The sequence below is a fragment of the Vulpes lagopus genome, chromosome 23, assembly GCF_018345385.1.
Source record: "Vulpes lagopus strain Blue_001 chromosome 23, ASM1834538v1, whole genome shotgun sequence".
NCBI lineage: Eukaryota > Metazoa > Chordata > Mammalia > Carnivora > Canidae > Vulpes > Vulpes lagopus.
Genome location: NC_054846.1, coordinates 32,531,086 through 32,549,443, shown reverse-complemented (window position 1 = coordinate 32,549,443; position 18,358 = coordinate 32,531,086). Strand labels below are relative to the sequence as shown.

General features: G+C 35.1%; 1 protein-coding gene across 1 annotated transcript in view; it reads right to left on the bottom strand.

Annotated features, from left to right (window-relative positions):
- The window catches only part of EPYC (epiphycan), a 65,544-nt gene extending 47,668 nt beyond the window's left edge, over positions 1 to 17,876 (bottom strand). Inside the window, exon 1 of the mRNA XM_041739251.1 lies at positions 17,785 to 17,876. The gene's annotated coding sequence lies outside the window, so the exon portion shown is untranslated. The remainder of the gene's footprint in view (positions 1 to 17,784) is intronic.
- Between the last annotated feature and the right edge of the window lie 482 nt (positions 17,877 to 18,358).

The window sequence follows — 18,358 nt, the reverse complement described above, 5'->3', positions numbered from 1 at the left end:
GAGTGTTCTTACTACAAACGTACCTCAGACATATTGCAGAGTTGGTTCCAGACCACTGCAATAGAGTAAGCCAAACAATTTTTTTTTTGTTTCCCAGTGCACGTAAAAGTTATGTTTCCACTATACTGTGGTCTACTAAGTTGTGCAGTAGCATTATATTTAAAAAAACAATGTACATACTTTAATCAAAAAAACACTTTATTGCTAAAAAGTGCTAACCATCATCTGAGCTTTCAGGGACTAGTCATTGATGATCACAGACCATCATAACAAATACAATAATGAAGAAGCTTGAAATATCGTGAGAACTACCAAAATGTGATGCAGAGACAATAAGCGAGAAAATATGCTGTGGAAAAAAGCGGTGCCAATAGAGTTGCTCAATGCAGGGTGGCCACAGATCTTTAATTTGGGGATGGAGGGGACAGTATCTGTGAAACTCAATAAAACAACGGACAATAAAATGAGGTATATCTGTGTATCCCAGGCACTGTACTTGATGCATACACTTTTATGGAATTCTCCTGATGTAGTGAGAACCTAAACTAAAAATACAGTATCATACTAGATTAAGGATAGACTATATTTTAAAATGACTTGTATTGTATGACTACAATCACTCCTCTGCTACTACCTTTAGTTACAGATGGATCCCTGCATTAATCTGCAGGGATAACCCACATACTGAGTACATTATATTATTCATATACATACACTGTAAAAGATATATGAATAATACATATATATATATACACACACACACACATATATATGAGGCGGGTGTATATAAGTGTGTGTATATATGTTTTATACAAATGTATATATAATATATGTATTATATACATTTGAGAAATTTACTCCTTCAGCAAATGTTTTCTTCTAAAGAAAAACATTTAATCAAAAGAGGCCTTTATCAGAGCTGAGAACTGTAGCCCACAGTACGTTTATGGTGTTCTTACTACAGAATATTGCCTCACTTCTAACTTTGTGTCTACACATGGATATAAATGCCAACAGTTTTAATACTTTGCTCCCTCGTTTTCTGACTCTGATGTTTGTTGGCTCCGTTACAGTTAACATCTAGTCTTCCCCTGGCTGAAGTTCCTTTATGTTGTCTAACTTGGTTAAATCACTCGTCCTGAGCTGAATAAGTTAATTCATGTACTTGTTTACAAGATGATATGTTTTTTTCATCTTGGCCTTCACAGCTGGTGTAGGTGAATTGGCTTTTTGCTCCAAACTTGATTCCCATCCCAGAACATCATCTAATTTTCACTCTTTCTATGCTTCAAACATTAATTTGACTCTCATGTGTGTAGCTTGAGATGGCATTCAATATAGCTTTTAAAACTTGCTACTGTTTTTCCCTCTTTATAGGTTTCCCCAGTTACAATCATATTTTAGACTCCAGGTTTTTTAATATGCCAGTGCCAAAGCCATTAACAAAATGACAGATGATAAAATAACAATATACACCTAAGAAAGTTAAAATGGAATTTTAATAAGTTTATTAATAACTAGTGAAATATTTGTAAAAGCAACTATATGATATAATGGGTAATATGGATTCTAAACCTGAAGATTTAATTCTATTTAGCCTTTTATAATTATTTGTGTAAAGTTCTTACTTTAATTCCATTATAATTAACATACAGTGTTATATTAGTTTCAGATGCACATTATAGTGATTTAACACTTCCATACAGCACCCAGGGCCCATCACAAGTGCACTCCTTAATCCCCATCACTCATTTCACCCATCCTCCCACCTTCCCTTTGGTAACCACCAGTTTGTTCTCTAGAGTTAAAAATCTGTTTCTTGGTTTGCCTCTCTGCCTTCCCCCCACCTCCTCTGCTCATTTTTTTTTTAATTCCACGTAGGAGTGAAATCATATTTGTGAAATCGTATTTGTCTTCCTCTTACTGACTTACTTCATTTAGCATTTTGCTCTCTAGCTCCATCCATGTCATTGCAAATGGCAAGATTTCATTCTTTTTTATGCTAAATAATATTCCATTGTGTATACAGACCACATCTTCTTTATCCCTTCATCAGTGGATGGACACTTGAGCTGCTTCCATAATTTGGCTATTGTAAATAAGGCTGCTATAAACATGGGTGTGCACATATCTTTTTGAATTAGTGTTTTTGTATTTTAGAGGTAAATACCCAGTAGTGAGATTGCTGGATCATACAGTAGTCTTATTGTTAACTTTTTGAGGAACTTCCATACTGTTCCACAGTGACCACCGCACCAGTTGTATTCCCACAAACAATGTAAGGGGGTTTCTTTCTCTCCACATTCTCCCAATACCTGTTGTTTCTTGTGTTATTGATTTTAGCCATTCAATAGATGTGATATCACATTGTAGTTTTGATTTGCATTTCCTAGTCTTTTTATTATTATTTAAACTACTAAGTAAATGCCTCAAGGAATCAGAGATGTTTCTTTTCCACAAGAGAAAACATAGACAATCTGTTAATGACAACTAGAGACTTTTTCCATTTAAGTGACTATGGAATTTATCTTTCTATTTAAGGAAATGGTCTGCGTTTCTTTAAAATTGTCTATAATGCATCACTTTATACTGTTCTTATTTTTAAAAATCCTCTGATAACATTGTGTATAGTGACAACAGAGCAATGACCGACACCTTCTTATGCTTGGAATTAAATAAAAAATCAATAACGTAGCTGAAATATGTTTTCTTTTGTGGTTTAGCACCTTTCCAACCTCACCTTATCCTGCCATGTTCTTTACTCATGAAAGATTCAGTCACATTAGTGTTTTACTGCCCCACTGTACCAAGTTCTTTCCAGTTCAAGTTCTTCACCTCTGTGGTTTCCTTTTGTCTCATATGTACTTTCATCCTCTCAAAACACCACAACGAATCATCTATGTCTCGGAGAGACCTTCCTGAGTCCTGCAAACTAGGAGTCATATTGTTATTTTTCCCCATGGCCTCTTGTTTTATTTTTCCATATTTTTTCTCATTGAATATTTTGAACTTATTTATTATCAAATTTAATTTCCACAAAGCTAAATTCCAAAAGGGCAAAAATCACATTTTATTTTCCTGTCTTTGGATGTCCATTATCTAGTTCTGTCTCTGGAACAAAAGAAGGCTCCAAATCAATGTTTGAATAGAGAAAATCGAGTTTTAAAATTTATATTGTGAGGCCATTCATTGGGTCAAATTAGTCTAGAAATACATTAAAACCAAGTAAATACAGGAAGACCACTGGGATGATTGTTGCCTCACATGAACAAAGTGTCTACTGGTGGAAATAGTAGTTGGTATTGTCGATTTTTTAATATGCCTTGTGTCAGCTCTGGAGCTGGTATCCCTTACTGACCACCAGGTTGTCTGTTGTCTGATACATAGTCCTAGCCACTCAGTGGGTAACTGTTAGTTGAGTTTTCCCAACTTTTCTCTTACTTGGCATTTCATAAGAGCCTGCTGAATGAATGAATTATGAATGAAGATTCAGGAAGTCTTTATTCAGTCCTGATATGCATCACTCATGGGCATAGGGAATACAAAGTAATAAACATGATAAACTTCAGAGCTGCAGAGGTTGACAGAAGGCAGCAAAGAGAATATAACACCAATTATCCACTCTGCTTATCATATCGACGCACACACGCACACACACACACACACTACCAGAGGGAAATACATCATGATAAGGTTTAACTACCTGTGTTAAAAATTATAGATAATACAATATTTTCTTTCTTTTCTTTCAGGCAGGGAAGTTTTTTTGTTTTTATTTAGTTTTTTATTAGAGTGTGGTGGACATACAATATCATGTTAGTCCCCTACTTAATATCATATACAATAGAGTGATTCTACAATTACATACATTACAAAGTGATCACCCTGATAAATCTAGCTATCATCTGTCACCATACAAAGGTCAATATTATTAACTACATTCCCAGTGATGTAAATTGCATCCCTGTGACTTATTTATTTTATAACTGGAAGCTTGTACCATTTTTCCTTACTTTTAAGACGATTTTTATTTTTCAGAATTATTATTTCTTAAGATAAAAAGTGTTTTCTCTTATCAACTCTCACCGTCTCAGGGTAAGATGCATTTTGAACTATGCTACCTGGAAACACCAAATCTCTTTAAATCAGCTTTTATAATTATAATTTATTATAGAATTATTTTCAAAATTAAACTAAAATTGCTAAATTATGAATAATTTTATCAATATTATTGATTATTATGTCAATAGCAAGTGTGAAATTTGACTCTTTTGTGTGATTTACTCTGTAATTATATCTCTCAATTACTGATAAGTATTGTCAGATTTAGGAAATAAAAATACAGCAACACAGGGGCACCTGAGCATCTCAGTTGGTTAAGCATCTGCCTTCTGCCCAGGTCATGGTCCTATGGTCCTGGCTCCCTCATCTGTCTGCTTCTCTCTCTCACTCTGCCCCTCCCCACCCTTTCTTGTGCTCTCTCTTTCTCAAATAAACAAATAAAATCTTTAAAAAATATATAACACCACAGTGAAATTTCAATTTCAATGAATGACAATTTTTTAAGGTACAAGCATATCTCATGTAATATTTGGGACAGATTTATACTAAAAAATTACTCATTGCTTGCCTAAAATTAGGATTAACAGCATGTCTTGTATTTTGTAGTCAATCCTAATTAGTTTAAAATTTGAGCTGGAAAAGGAAGAATGGATCTCTTCAAACTCCATAAGTCATTGCAAAGATTCCTCATAGAACCTCTGAATCTCTAGAATGGCAGGGAACTTACAGGTCAGGTAGGAAAGTAAAATGTGCAAAACTTAGGTACCTCTTACAGGGTATTCTGATGAGGTTTCACTGAAGGCAACGGAATCCATCTCACTTAAGCATTTGGGAGCATGTGTGTGGAGCTTGGGGCAGTGGCAATAGACCAGGGGAAGTTTATTTATCCTTTGAAATCTAAGGCGATATCCTTGAAGTTCCCGAAATCTTAAAGGTGTGTGTAGTTTCACAGCAGAGCTAGGATTTCTGAAAGTATGCATGGTTTCCAATGGTCAGCATGAGTCAGCATGTAACATAAGAAGATGCCATATATAGGTTCTGTTTCAGCAGTCTTTTTTTTTTTTTTTCAGCAGTCTATTTTAAGCAAGTTTTTGATCAACACCTTACCTGAATTTTTAGCTATGTGCATGATGTAAGTTAGGGTAGGTGTCAATACCCCCAATATTAGTCAAGGTTCTCCAGAAAAACAGAACCAATAGAATACATGTGTATATGCCATGGAGATTTATCTTAAAGAATTAGCTCACACACTTGTAGGGGCTGGTAGGTCCAAAATTCCTAGGGCCAGACATCAAGCTGGAAATTCAGGCAGTAGTTAATGTAGTAACCTTGAGTCTGAAATGTATAGGGCAGGATGGTAAAACTCATAGGAGATCTCTATATTAGAGTCATGAGGCTTAATTTCTTCTTTGGAAATCTCAGTTTTCCCTCTAAAGACCCTCAATTGATTGGATGAGCCTCATTCTTATTATCAAGGATAATCTCTTTCACTTAAAGTCAGCTGACTATAGATGTTAATCACATCTACAAAATATCTGTACAGCAGCGTCTAGATTAGTGTTTGACCAGACAACTGGGCACCATAGGCTAACCAACTTGACACATAAAATTAACTATCACACTCCTTATAACTGATACACACTTAACGGTTCAAAACATTTCATTCCTAACGTAGCATGAAGAATCTTGGCTTTGGACTTAGATGCCTATAAGTTCAACATTTACTGGCAATGTACCCTTGAAAAACTCATTTATTGGGCAGCCCCAGTGGCTCAGCAGTTTAGCACCACCTTCAGCATGGGGTGTGATCCTGGAGACCTGGGATTGAGTCCCACATCAGGCTCCTTGCATGGAGCCTGCTTCTCTCTCTGCCTGTGTCTCTGCCTCTCTCTCTCTCTCTGTGTCTGTCATGAATAAATAAATAACATCTTAAAAAAAAACAAAACTCATTTATTCTTTCTTTACCTCAGGTTATTGTCATGTAAAACAAGAAAAACAATATCCTTTTGGGATTGACCTGAGGACTGTATATTTAAATAATTTATTGCATGTAAAAGTGTATAGCACAATTTCCAATGTACTGGAAGCATTCAGTAAATAGTAATTTTTGTTTATACTGATAGCTATTATAATTATTTCATAATGTACCATGATTTTATTTGAATTCATGTTGTTCTCTGGATTACTTAGCTAGACTGACATTTTGCCTTGACTACTATTCCTCTTCCTAGTAGATTTTTTCTTTTTTTTTTAAGATTTTATTTATTTATGAGAGACACAGAGAGAGGCAGAGACATAGGCAGAGGAAGGAGCAGGCTCCATGCAGAGAGCCTGATGTGGGACTCGATCCTAGGACTCCAGGATCACACCCTGGGCTGAAGGCAGATGCTCAACTGCTGAGCCACCCAGGCGTCCCTCTAGTAGATTTTCTAAGGGCACTCCACATACCAGGTAAATCAAGAAGTTAAAAAAAAAAAAGTACAATTTTACTTTTAACCAGTCCTTTTCAGACACCTTAAGGCAAAATCCTTTGTTAAACCTTTTAAGTAATCCCAGTTATTATCCTAAGATGTGACTATTTAGATAAATAACATATCCTCTGTGGAGAAAGGTAGAAGGTGTGAAATGAAGTGTGTGAGAAGTGTCAGGTGCATGTCCTCAGCAGAGGTATATGAGAGCAGGTCTCATCAGGAGAAAGAATCGTGCCTGAAGTGAAAGCACGGAAAAAAAAAATATATTAGAAACACATTCACAATCCAAGTCAGCTCTGTCGGCCTTTTTAACTCTGCCACTCCTTTAAAAAGAAATTCAACCCAATTAAAGCAAACATAACACCTGCCAGCTTTCTCCTGCTTATCATTTTTAGTCACCAGCATGGAGCTGCCCAGAGGCAACCCCTGTGTGCGCCCATTCTCCTGGTGGGGGGCAGTGGGTAAGCAACAGCAAGACAGGGACTCATCTGGGATCTTTACAGAGCCATGGGAAGAAGCTGCCGGGACAGGTAGGAGACTGAAGTCATTGCAATTTGAATAATTAACAAAAAGTCACCCAGGGCACCTGGGTAGCTCAGTGGTTGAGCGTCTACCTTTGGCTGAGGGCATCATCCCAGCGTCCTGGGATCAAGTCCTGCATCAAGGTCCCCCCAGGGAGCCTGCTTCTCCCTCTGCCTCTGTCTCTGTCTCTCTCTGTATGTCTCTCATGAATAAATAAATAAAATCTCTTTAAAAAAAAAAAAAGAAAGAAAAGAAAAGTCACCTGTTTCTAGTCCCAGGCTGGCATGGCCTGGTAATCAATTGTCTTGTTTAGATATATGAATCAACGCAGTATTCTTCAAACTTCCATCATTACCAGGCCACTTTAATGAGTTTCATCATATCCTTACAAACTCCTTGCACTCCTTAATGTTTTTTTAAATAAAATGCAACTTGATTCCTTTAAACGCTTAGGCCCATATTATGTCCTGATTTCTGTAAAATTTCAGAATGTCACAGAAATTTCACAGAAATCATGAGTGCTTTATTGTCTTGTGTATCACATTAAAAATAAATTTTAAAACTATCTAAACAAACTGCTGAAATCTGCATCTCATACAACCACTTGGAAGTGTATCATGAGAGGGTGTGTGAGTCAGGGGAGGGGCAGGGAGAGAGGTGGAATTTCAGGCAGACTCTCCACTGTGTCCACGTGGGGCTCAATCTCATATCCCAGAGATCATGACCTAAGCCAAAATCAAGAGATGCTTAACTGTCTGAGCCAACCAGCCACTCCAAAAATCTAGGTTTTAAACAGATTCTGAGCCCTTATTGTTTTAACAAATGTTTGTCAATTATAATGTCAGGAGCTGTTCTATGCATTCCAAATACAGAAATAATTGAGGCAGTTCATCATTGAATTTACTTTCAAGTGGGGATGTCAGACAAATGAAAAAAAACACAGTTTAAATAATGACACATGCTACAAAGACAACAAAACAGATTAAAAGGAAAAGAAGTTACTGCAAGGGTAAAGTTTTTATTTCACTGTGGCTGAGTATCATCAGTATCCCCTTCTTTTTCTTGGCAATCATCCCAAGGCAATAAAGAGGATAAGAAACAGATACGTAAAGTTCATCATAAAATAAATAAAAATAAACGAATAAAATCTCGGCAATAACAGCAAGCAACCCTGAATTATCAAATAGGAGAGAGGATTGTCCAAACAGTGAAGACCAACAGGGTATAGAAAGAGGATCTCTGAGGTTGCAGAACTCAATTAAAAGTCCATAAACACTGCTTTGCAATCCTGAGACTCAGAAGCCAATTTTTTGTTTGCAAAAATGCCAACAGGCTGCCTGGACTGATGGGGGTAGTTGCTTCCTTGGGCCTGGCTCTTGTTTGAAGGAAAAATCACACAGACAACCTCCCTGTAGTTTAGTTCAAAGACAGGAGAAAGGTCCTTCGTGCCTTTGGGAGCCTGCCAGTTGCTAACCTCAATATTTTGGGGATAAACAAAAGCTAATAAAGTTCTCACACACATCAACATAGGGCATAAACACATTTCTTACCATCTTGGAACATGCTACAGGCCTATCCTTCAGGAAGACTTCATTCAAGTAATTAGGTTAGGAAAAATCATTTTATTCAAACATCGGTTGTCAGAATGGAACTAGCTACGATATAAAATTTAAACAGACTGAGAAAACTCCGGCATGCATATTCTAATCCCTAGATTAATCCCTAAAAATATAACAAAAAGAGATACACAACTAACAAATATATGTTAGAGTTCTAAGAGAGTCTCAAGTAATAAAAATACTTAATACTTTTAAGTATACTTGCTTAATAATTTTAAAAATTAGGTAAAAATATTTAATAATTTTAGAGTAATAAAAATGAAAACAGATTATTACACTAACTGTGGTGGGAATTTCATAATGTGTATTAATTCGACTTATTGTGTTATATACCTGAAACTAATATAATATTGCATATCACTAGCTTAAATGAAAAGAACAGATATTAGCTAATGCTATGGCAGCAGTAGTCACTTTGTAAAATGTAAATGTATGAAATCAACATGTTGTACAACTTAAGCTTACACAGTGTTATGTGTGAATTATATTTCGATAAAAACACTTTTTAAAAAAGAGGAAAAGGGAATAGAAGTCAAAACAGTATAAACAGAAAACAAATAGTTAAGTGACAGATCTAAAACTATGAGTATTCATTCATATTAACTATGAATATTAATAATTACATTAAGTGTTAGTAAACTAAATGAAAAAAGGCAAAAGTCACCAAAATAGATTAATAAGAAAAAGAGTGCTACATAGTAATATTAAAAGAAATAGTCTACAAAGGATACATACTCTGATTTCTTTGATATCAAAATCTAGGGCAGACAGATGAATCTATAATGGAAAAAAATTAGAACAGTGGATGTTTTCAGGAGGGTGAGGTCAACAGTTGACTTTCTGGACTGATACTGATGTTCTATATCCTGGTAAGAATTGTCTTTGTTAAAATTCAGCAAATATACACTGAACATCTACATATTTCTCTTGTTTCATTTAATTTTTTTTCATCATAAATGTACTCTTTAAAACCTATCCCCTACTTCCCCCATGCCCCACCCCTCTGGTAACCATCAGTTTGTTTTCTGTAGTTAAGAGTCTGTTTCTTGATTTGTTTTTCTCTCTTTTGTCTTCTTTGCTCATTTGTTTTGTTTCCTAAATTCCACACAGGAGTGAGATCGTATGATATTGGCCTTTCTCTGACTGACTTATATTGCTTAGCATTATACTCTAGTTCTATCCATGTTGTTGCAAATGGCAAGATTTCATTCTTTTTGTGGCCTAGTAATATTCCATTATATTATAATATTATATATACATGGATAAAAAATATATATCACTTAATATATACCACTATATATACCATTTAATATTATATAGCATTTAATAATATTCCATTATATATATATATATACAATATATATACCACCATAATATAGAGAAAGACTATACGTATACATATAGTCTCGAGGAAGAAGTATACTGATAGCCGCAATTTATTTTGAGAAGTGCCAAATAATAAATGGATGATGGGGGGCTAGAAGTATTTATATATGATAAATATTCCATAAATATTCCACAAATACTTTAGATTAGAGTAAGTACTAATTGTGGAATCATGGTAATGAGTATATGAGTATTCAATGTAAAATTCTTTTGACTTCCTTCCAGCAGGAAGGCCTATTGAAAAGCCTGCTGAGGCATCAGGTCAAGAGACCTAGCTTCTGAAGGCAGCAAAGCAAGTCTTCCCACTGTGGTAGGTTCCAGAATCAGATACCTCAAAGTCTTGATCTTCTCCTACTTTCCTTTTTTCCTAGTATCATAATCTTCAGTGTTCTACATGCAAATAAATGGGCTTTGCATTATGAAAATAAAGAAATGATTTAAAAGAGATCAATCATTGCCAAAAGATGTAGTTATTTAGGCACTTCTGGCCTTTAGTTACCTGTTCTGGTTCAGTTCATATTGCAGGGGAGTTTAAAGGCCCAGATGCTACTTTAGAACTAAAAAATAAGATACTAAAAAATAAGAATCATGCATCATTTTATATATTTAATCATCATGGTCAAGTACTATTCTGGCTTTTTGTTACAACTACTTCAAACCAAGACTCATTGTTCCCTAACACATTACTAAAGTTACAAAAACTCAAATCACTGGGTTGTTAAAAGTTTTACAAGTAGGGATGCTGGGTGGCTCAGTCAATTAAGCATCTGCCTTCAGCTCAGGTCATGATCACAGGGTTCCTGGATGGAGCCCTACGTCCAGCTTTCTACTCAGTGAGAAGTCTGCTTCTACCCCTGGCTCCTGCTCTCTTCCCTGCTCTCTGTCAAATAAGTAAAATCTTAAACACACACACACACACACAGATTTTTACAAATAATAGCAAAATAGGAAGCAGAGCTGGAATATGGGAGTTTGGGGTATAAGACATTCCCCTACCCTCCCACCATCACTATTTATATTAATCTTTCAGTCTTAATTAAAATAAAATTTATGTCCCTTGTTTGTACAGTGCTAATGAAATCATTAATGCAGTATAAGTTATCTGTAAGAGTCTTTGCTCTTTCAGAGAGGAGGGTCTTTTAAATTATTATTTAAAACAAATTCACAGGGATCCTTGGGTGACTCAGCGGTTTGGTGCCTGCCTTCCGCCCAGGGCATAATCCTGGAGTCCGGGGATCTAGTCCCACATGGGGTTCCCTGCATGGAGCCTGCTTCTCCCTCTGCCTGTGTCTCTGCCTCTCTCTCTGTGTGTCTCTCATGAATAAATAAATAAAATCTTTTGAAAAAAAGTAAATAAAAAATAAAACAAGTTCGCTTCTTTAGTAAAATTCGCTATTTGGAATACATTTCTTTGAAAAACATTTATGGTTTTCACTTAGGAAACAAACTAAAAAAAAACATTCCAGACTTTGGCAGCTTAAAATATCATTTATCCTTCTGGATCTGAGTTTGAGTGAGGCAGCTCTACTTCAGATTGCCGTAAGTGGCAAAAATCTAGATGAAAAGAAGGGCAAAGAATTGAAGCTAATCACAGAATATGCCACAAACACAAGTCAGCAAGTGCACCACTTGGCCCCCTTGAACTTCAGAACTCACTTCACTTTTCCAAGAGAATGTTCATAAAAATTGATGATATGCTGAGCTATAAGGCATGACTCAACACATCCCAAGGACTAAAGTCAGTGGGATAAAATCTCTGACCAAAGGAAGAAGCTACAAATGGATGACAAAACAATCACTAAGCAATTACACATTAAGAAATACACCTCTAAGTAATCCTGTAGATCAAAAAAGAAATCTCAGTTAAAAAAAAAAAAAAAAAGAAATCTCAGTTAAAATTAGGAAATACTTTTAATTCAGTGACAACAAAAATCCTGCATTATACAACCCGTGGGATGCATCTATAGTTTCTCACAGAGGGAAATTTGTAGCCTAAAATGGACAGTATGGAATCTAAAAATAAAGATAGAATTTCAATGATTTGAATATTCATTTAAGGGTTTAGATAATAAGACTGAAATCTAAACAAAAGAAAGAAGGAAGAAAATAATGAAAAAGTGAATTTAAAATAATAAAATAGAAAACAAAAATAATAGAAAGGATTGAGAAGGCAAAAATTTGGTATTTGAAAAACCTCATAAAGTTGATGAATGTCTTATGAATTTAATCTAGGGGAAAAAACAGAGAGAAGTAATATAAAGAATGAAAAAGAAAAAATTATAATCCCATTTACATTGAAAACCTAGATAAAGATATTCTGAGAAAACTTCTGTCAATAACTTTTATTCAAATCTTTCATCATTGGGCTTAATAATTTTTTATGTGTGGCTAACTTCTATAAAAATGTTTTAGGAGTACTAGGTGTCTCAGTTGGTTAAGCCATGGACTCTTAATTTTGGCTTAGGTCATGATCTCAGGGTTCTGATATCAAGCCCCACATTGGATTCTGCACTGGACATGGAGTCTGCTTAAAACTCCTCTCTTTCTCTCTCTCTCTCTCTCTCTCTCTCTCTCTCTCTCTCTCCCTCTGCCTCCCCCTTCTCATGAACACTCTTTCTCTAAAAAAATAAAATAAAATTTAAAAATGTTTTTAAAAACAATTATATAATCAGCTTAAATTTTACTGAATGCTAATTCTGTGCCAACAGTAGTTCTTAGTGATTGGCATACATTATTATCTCATTTAATTCTCATGGCAACTTTACAAAGTAGGTTCTTTTCTTATTCTTACGTTAAAAATGAAAAAAAAAAAAAACTTGAGGCGTAGAGTTTAAGTAACTCGTCTAATTTACCCAGCTAAGCAGAGATACAAGTGCTCAAAGAAAAATAGCAAGAAAGCAGAAAAGCTGAGACAATTTGCCAGAGCTCAAGAAACAGCAATCAAGAAGTGGGAAATGAGGACAAACTTCACAATATTTGACTCTAAAGGAAAGAGTAGCTAAAGAAAATCTGAATACCCAGTCCACTACACAATCTTATAGAATGTGATGGCTTATGTGATGGCTTATTTTTATTAATTTTAATTAGGTTTATAAAATTTTGAATTAAGATTTATGTATTCCAAATTCTCAAATATGTATATTTACACACACATATTCCCAAATATGAAAATGAATGTAAATACAAATATTTATAGTTATAGGCATTCATGATGCAAATATTTTCATATTACAATGACTTGGAAGTTCTCATCTTATTTAACTTGTAAAATTATGTGAGAGTCTCATAAAATGGCATGAAGTAGAAGATCATGGTTTAGGTGAAAACCAATTTACCACAAATATTACATTGGAGAACTCTAAGCCCGTGGTAGACACTGGCCTATCTGTAGCCTCCAAAGAACTTGGTCTATCCTGGAATCACCTTTAATGCCTCATTTGTGGAAGCCTAGATGAGTACTTTGCAAATATTAAATCTGAGAAACCAGATGATGAATTTGGCACTAGTGGTGTTGTTTTAAGAGACTCCTACTGAATACAGCAAAGTTAAAAACACCATGGCGAAAGTTTGCAATGAGAGTTTCATTCCTCCACTATTTCTCAATGAAGGTAAGGGTTGTGAAGTATTTCAAATATGTGATGTTGGATTGGAAAGTTGAGTGAACTTTTTTTGAACTGTATGGAAAAATTGTGTTTACACAAGTGTTTGTGATAAGTAAGTAGATGGGTCCAATCATATCTCTTATTGTGAGGAATGCAGAGGAATTTTTAGTTGAGGAAGGAGAATTTCCTTTTAATTTTATTGAGAAAACTTAGAATTATTGAATACTGAATTTAGAATTTACATTTCAAAGTTAAGTCGTTTCCTAGCGTGAGAGATAAAAAGGAAAGGAACTGTTTTGTGTTTAGCTTTCTGAATATTACTTTTTGTACAGTTTAGTATTCAAATCATGCATGCCCCCATTGTTTTGCTGAAAATACTAAAAGACATGAAGCATAATTGTGCCCAGTTAATATCTTATTTTATATTAAAACCAGATAATTATATATGGCATTTTTCTTCTTATTTAGTTTTTATATATAATATTTCTAGACACATTTACTTTGAACACTAAGACACTAAGTTATAAGGACATTCAAAATTAAAGTACACTGGGGAGCTTAGTGCAAATAATACTATTGACATTATTCTGGATGAAATTTATTCTACCCCTTTCTATGTCTAAATGGTCATTTTGCATAAATATTATCTTTGATTTCAATAAAGATTTATAGCTTCTGGGATTGTTTAATTTTATGGAATGAATCATAGTCAATAGAGGGTTTCAAATAATTTCTTCATAAGAGATCATCTTTGGTTAGCATGCTCTTTTCATTTCTTTAGCTCACCTTAATAATAAACTTAATCAAATACAACATATTCCAGTGTATTTACAAATATGCCAAATTTTATAATATATGTCATTGTAATGAGAGCTAAGGGATAGATTTTTAGACATTTTAGATGGAAAATAAGAGAATAAGGGTTTTTTTGGTGTTTATATAAGTAATATAAGTGACTTCATCTGAAATAGTAGTTATTTAACTATTATTAAATATGACACTTATGATATCTGCCAAACTCACAAACACCTCTAAGGGAAAAGCAGTCAGAGCTCCGATTATAGGATTGCTCTATACACCAAATATTGTACACTGTGATACCACTCTATAAGCACCTATGATTGGACCATGATTCAGTGTTGCATCCCAGAAAAGTGTGTCCATGCCAGACTTTGAAAGTGCCCAGTGGAAACTGCCCTGAATGACAGCACCATTGTGAGAAATTTGAACTAAGAACCATTGGTTCTGCTGGCTTTCTTTGTGTTTATGCCCAGTAATCCCTTCTGCATTGCTTCTAGGAATAGAATTATCTTACTTATTAGAAACCTATTGGATATAGTTCGGGGTGCTGACATTATTCCTGTCTCTACTGCCACAGGTACTACACTATGATTGGTTCAGAGATGGGCACTTATTATGTTAATTAGAATCAGAGTACTCTTTGTGGATATTATGTTAGAGCCATTGGAATATACACTCATTTCCAACCATATCACTAAGGTGATATGATATAACTCTAGGACTAGTGGTGTCAATATGGCCCATCACTTGGAACAATCTGGTCTGAGACAGAGACATAGAGATGAAGAGAGATGGCAAAAGGCACAGAGCAATATTGTTTGAACCCTGTATCAACCACTCCTAAATCCAATGGGAAACCTTTACTTATCACTTCTGTACAACAATAAATTATGTTTTATGTTAATGGCAATTTGTTTTGGATTTCTTTTAATTGTATTTAAAAATATCTGTTAATACAGAGATTTATGCATAGACAAAGAAATATAAAGCTTAAAAGAAACAGATAAAGACAAACCGTAAGTCAGAGAGAAGCATGAAGAATCATAAGGGAATCAAAATTGCGAAGGAGCAAAAGCTATGAGGAAATAGGTTGGTTTGGAGAAAAGAATGAAAAGCAGATGTTTGGAAAGTTGTTAAAAGCTAGTTACTACTGAATCACCTAGAGCTACTTAGAATCCAGTTCCAGCCTTTCTAATATTGGGTACTGCTATGGTTTCCATTATTCCCCAGATTTGGTTGCATACCTAAGTGTCATACTTCCTTATGTCCACTTGTTTCCTCACAATAAGCACCCCATTATTTGGTGATAACCTGAAAATACTGTTTTGCTTGCTTTCACAAGGGACTGATTAAAACAAATTATTTTAAGCTTTTTAATGAAATAGTCACATTTTCCATATTTGTCTTTCACCATCATAGATTGATGACAGTTATGGAAATATATGAAATAGGGAAATTGCCATTTTCAACTGAAAGATTTTATTTAATGGCAGTGCATAAACAAGGTAAGTAATGTAAAAATTCTATATCTTAGCAATTTAATTCATATAAACATTTACTTAATATATTCCCTTTAGTTCAGATGCTTTCCTATAAAAAAAAACGAAAAATATCTGAATTAAATTGATCCTATTATAAGGTAATATTATATAATTCGCAACTCAAAGTCCAGAGACAGGACATACACCAGACTCTTTGTGGTATCTGGCTCAGTGATATCCACCAGTGAATTACACAAAGTATATGAAATAAGCAAGTACTTATAAAATGTAATTTATAAGAGAGTAATAAAAAAAGAAAATCTAATATGCCCAATATCTAGTTATGTAACTGTCATGACAAACTCGTCACAAACTCTCAATCCTGTAATGGTAAAGTAGCTTATATATGACTAATCCTCATGCAGATAAAAATTACAAATGGTAGATAAAATATTTGAAGAACTAGGGACACCTGGGTGGCTCAGTGGTTTAGTGTCTACTTTTGGCTCAGGCCATGATCCCGGGGTCCTGGGATCGAGTCCCACATCGGGCTCCCTGTAGGGAGCCTGCTTCTCCCTCTGCCTATGTCTCTGCCTCTCTCTGTGTCTTCCATGATAAATAAATAAAATCTTTAAGAAAAAAAAAAAAAAAGAAGAACTAGAGAGTGGCCAAAGTAACAGAAAGTGGGTAGAGCTGACCCAAGAAAACAGGGAACTATACTAACTTTTCACCAGAGGGAACACTTGAGGTGGTACACAAGCTGGAATTTCACTGGGTAGAGAGAAGTAAGGAGGGAGGTCCTGTAAAGTAGGAATGACCAAGAGGAGAACCCCAAATCTGTATATAAACTCTACTTAAATCCTTTTCTGAACACTGAACTGTATATGTGCAGTGGAGATTTCAGTGTTCTCCATGAAAAGCTATAGATAGAAGAATGAGATAAATGGGAAATTTCAGTTGACGCCCACTTCAGGGGAACTATAATTTTGATTTTGAGTCAAGCCAGTTTAATTGCCTATTAAAATAAAAATCAGTAATCTTTAGAAAAGAGAATAGAATCCAATCTCTACAATGTATCATCCGCACTATCTACTACACGATAAAAAGATGATGAGATGAAATTGTGACCCACTGTCAAGAGAAAAGCAATCCAAAGAAATCAATCATAAAGTGCTCTGAATATTGATATTAGAATAAATGGGTTTTAAATTGAAAAACTATCGATAGGTCCGGGAACTTCAAGTGAAATATGGTCAAAATGAATTGGCAGATAGGGGATGTCAGCAGAGAAATGGAAATTCCAGAAAATAACCCAAGTTCTATAACTGAGCGAGACTATATGTAATTTATTTTTTTAAGATTTATTTATTTTAGAGAGAGAGAACAAGCCAGGGAGGGGCAGAGGGAGAAACAGAGAGAGAATCTCTGACACAGGGCTCTATCTGAAGACTCTGAGATCATGACCTGAGCCAAAACCAAGAGTCTAATGCTTACCTGACTGAGCCACTCAGCTGCCCAAGACTATACGTAATTAAAAAAAAAAAAAAAAGTTTTCATTTTTGGTAAAAATAAGTGGTTACTAAGCTCGAGGATAGATAATAGAAAACATACAATTTTAAGAGAACAGAGAGAAGAACATTTTAAAATAAGTCAGTACATTCTCAGTGACCTGTGAGATTATTTTAAGAGGTCTAAAATGCATGTGATTAGATTCCATGAAGGAGATGAAAAAAAGAATGGGAATAAAAAAATTATTTGGAAAATATATTAGTTTTCTCAGGTCACCATAACACAATACCACATATGGAGTGGCTTAAACAATAGAAATTCATTTTCTTACAGTTCCGGAGGCAAGCCCACCATCAAGGTGCCTTTTGGGCTGGTTTCATAAGGCCTTTCTTCTGGCTTGCTGATGGCTGACGTCTGTCTGTGTTCCCACATGACCTCTTGTCTCTGGGCCTGTGGAGACAGAAGGAGGGGGGCATGGGGAAGGAGAGAAGGAGAAGAAGAGGAAGGGAGAGATCTAGTGTCTCTTTCTCCTCTTACTAGGACTAGTGAGGCCGCATCTGAAATGATCTCATTTAACCTCTATTTCCTCCCTAGGCCCTATCTCTAAATACAGTTATACTGCAGCAAGAACTCCCACATACAGATTTTGAGGGGAGAGAATTCAGTCTAGAGCAGAGGAATAAGGACCCCAAATTTCCCAAATGTGGTAACAAACATCTACTGGTAGGTCCAAGATTCTCAGAAAACTCTAAGCAAGATAAATATAGAGAAAAACAGCTGGTTTCATTATGAATAAACTCAAAAATCAGAAATAAAAAGAATATCTTAAAAGTAAGCAAAGGGGTACCTGGGTGGCTCAGTTGGTTAAGCACTTGACCCTTGGTTTCGGCTCAGGTGGTGATCTC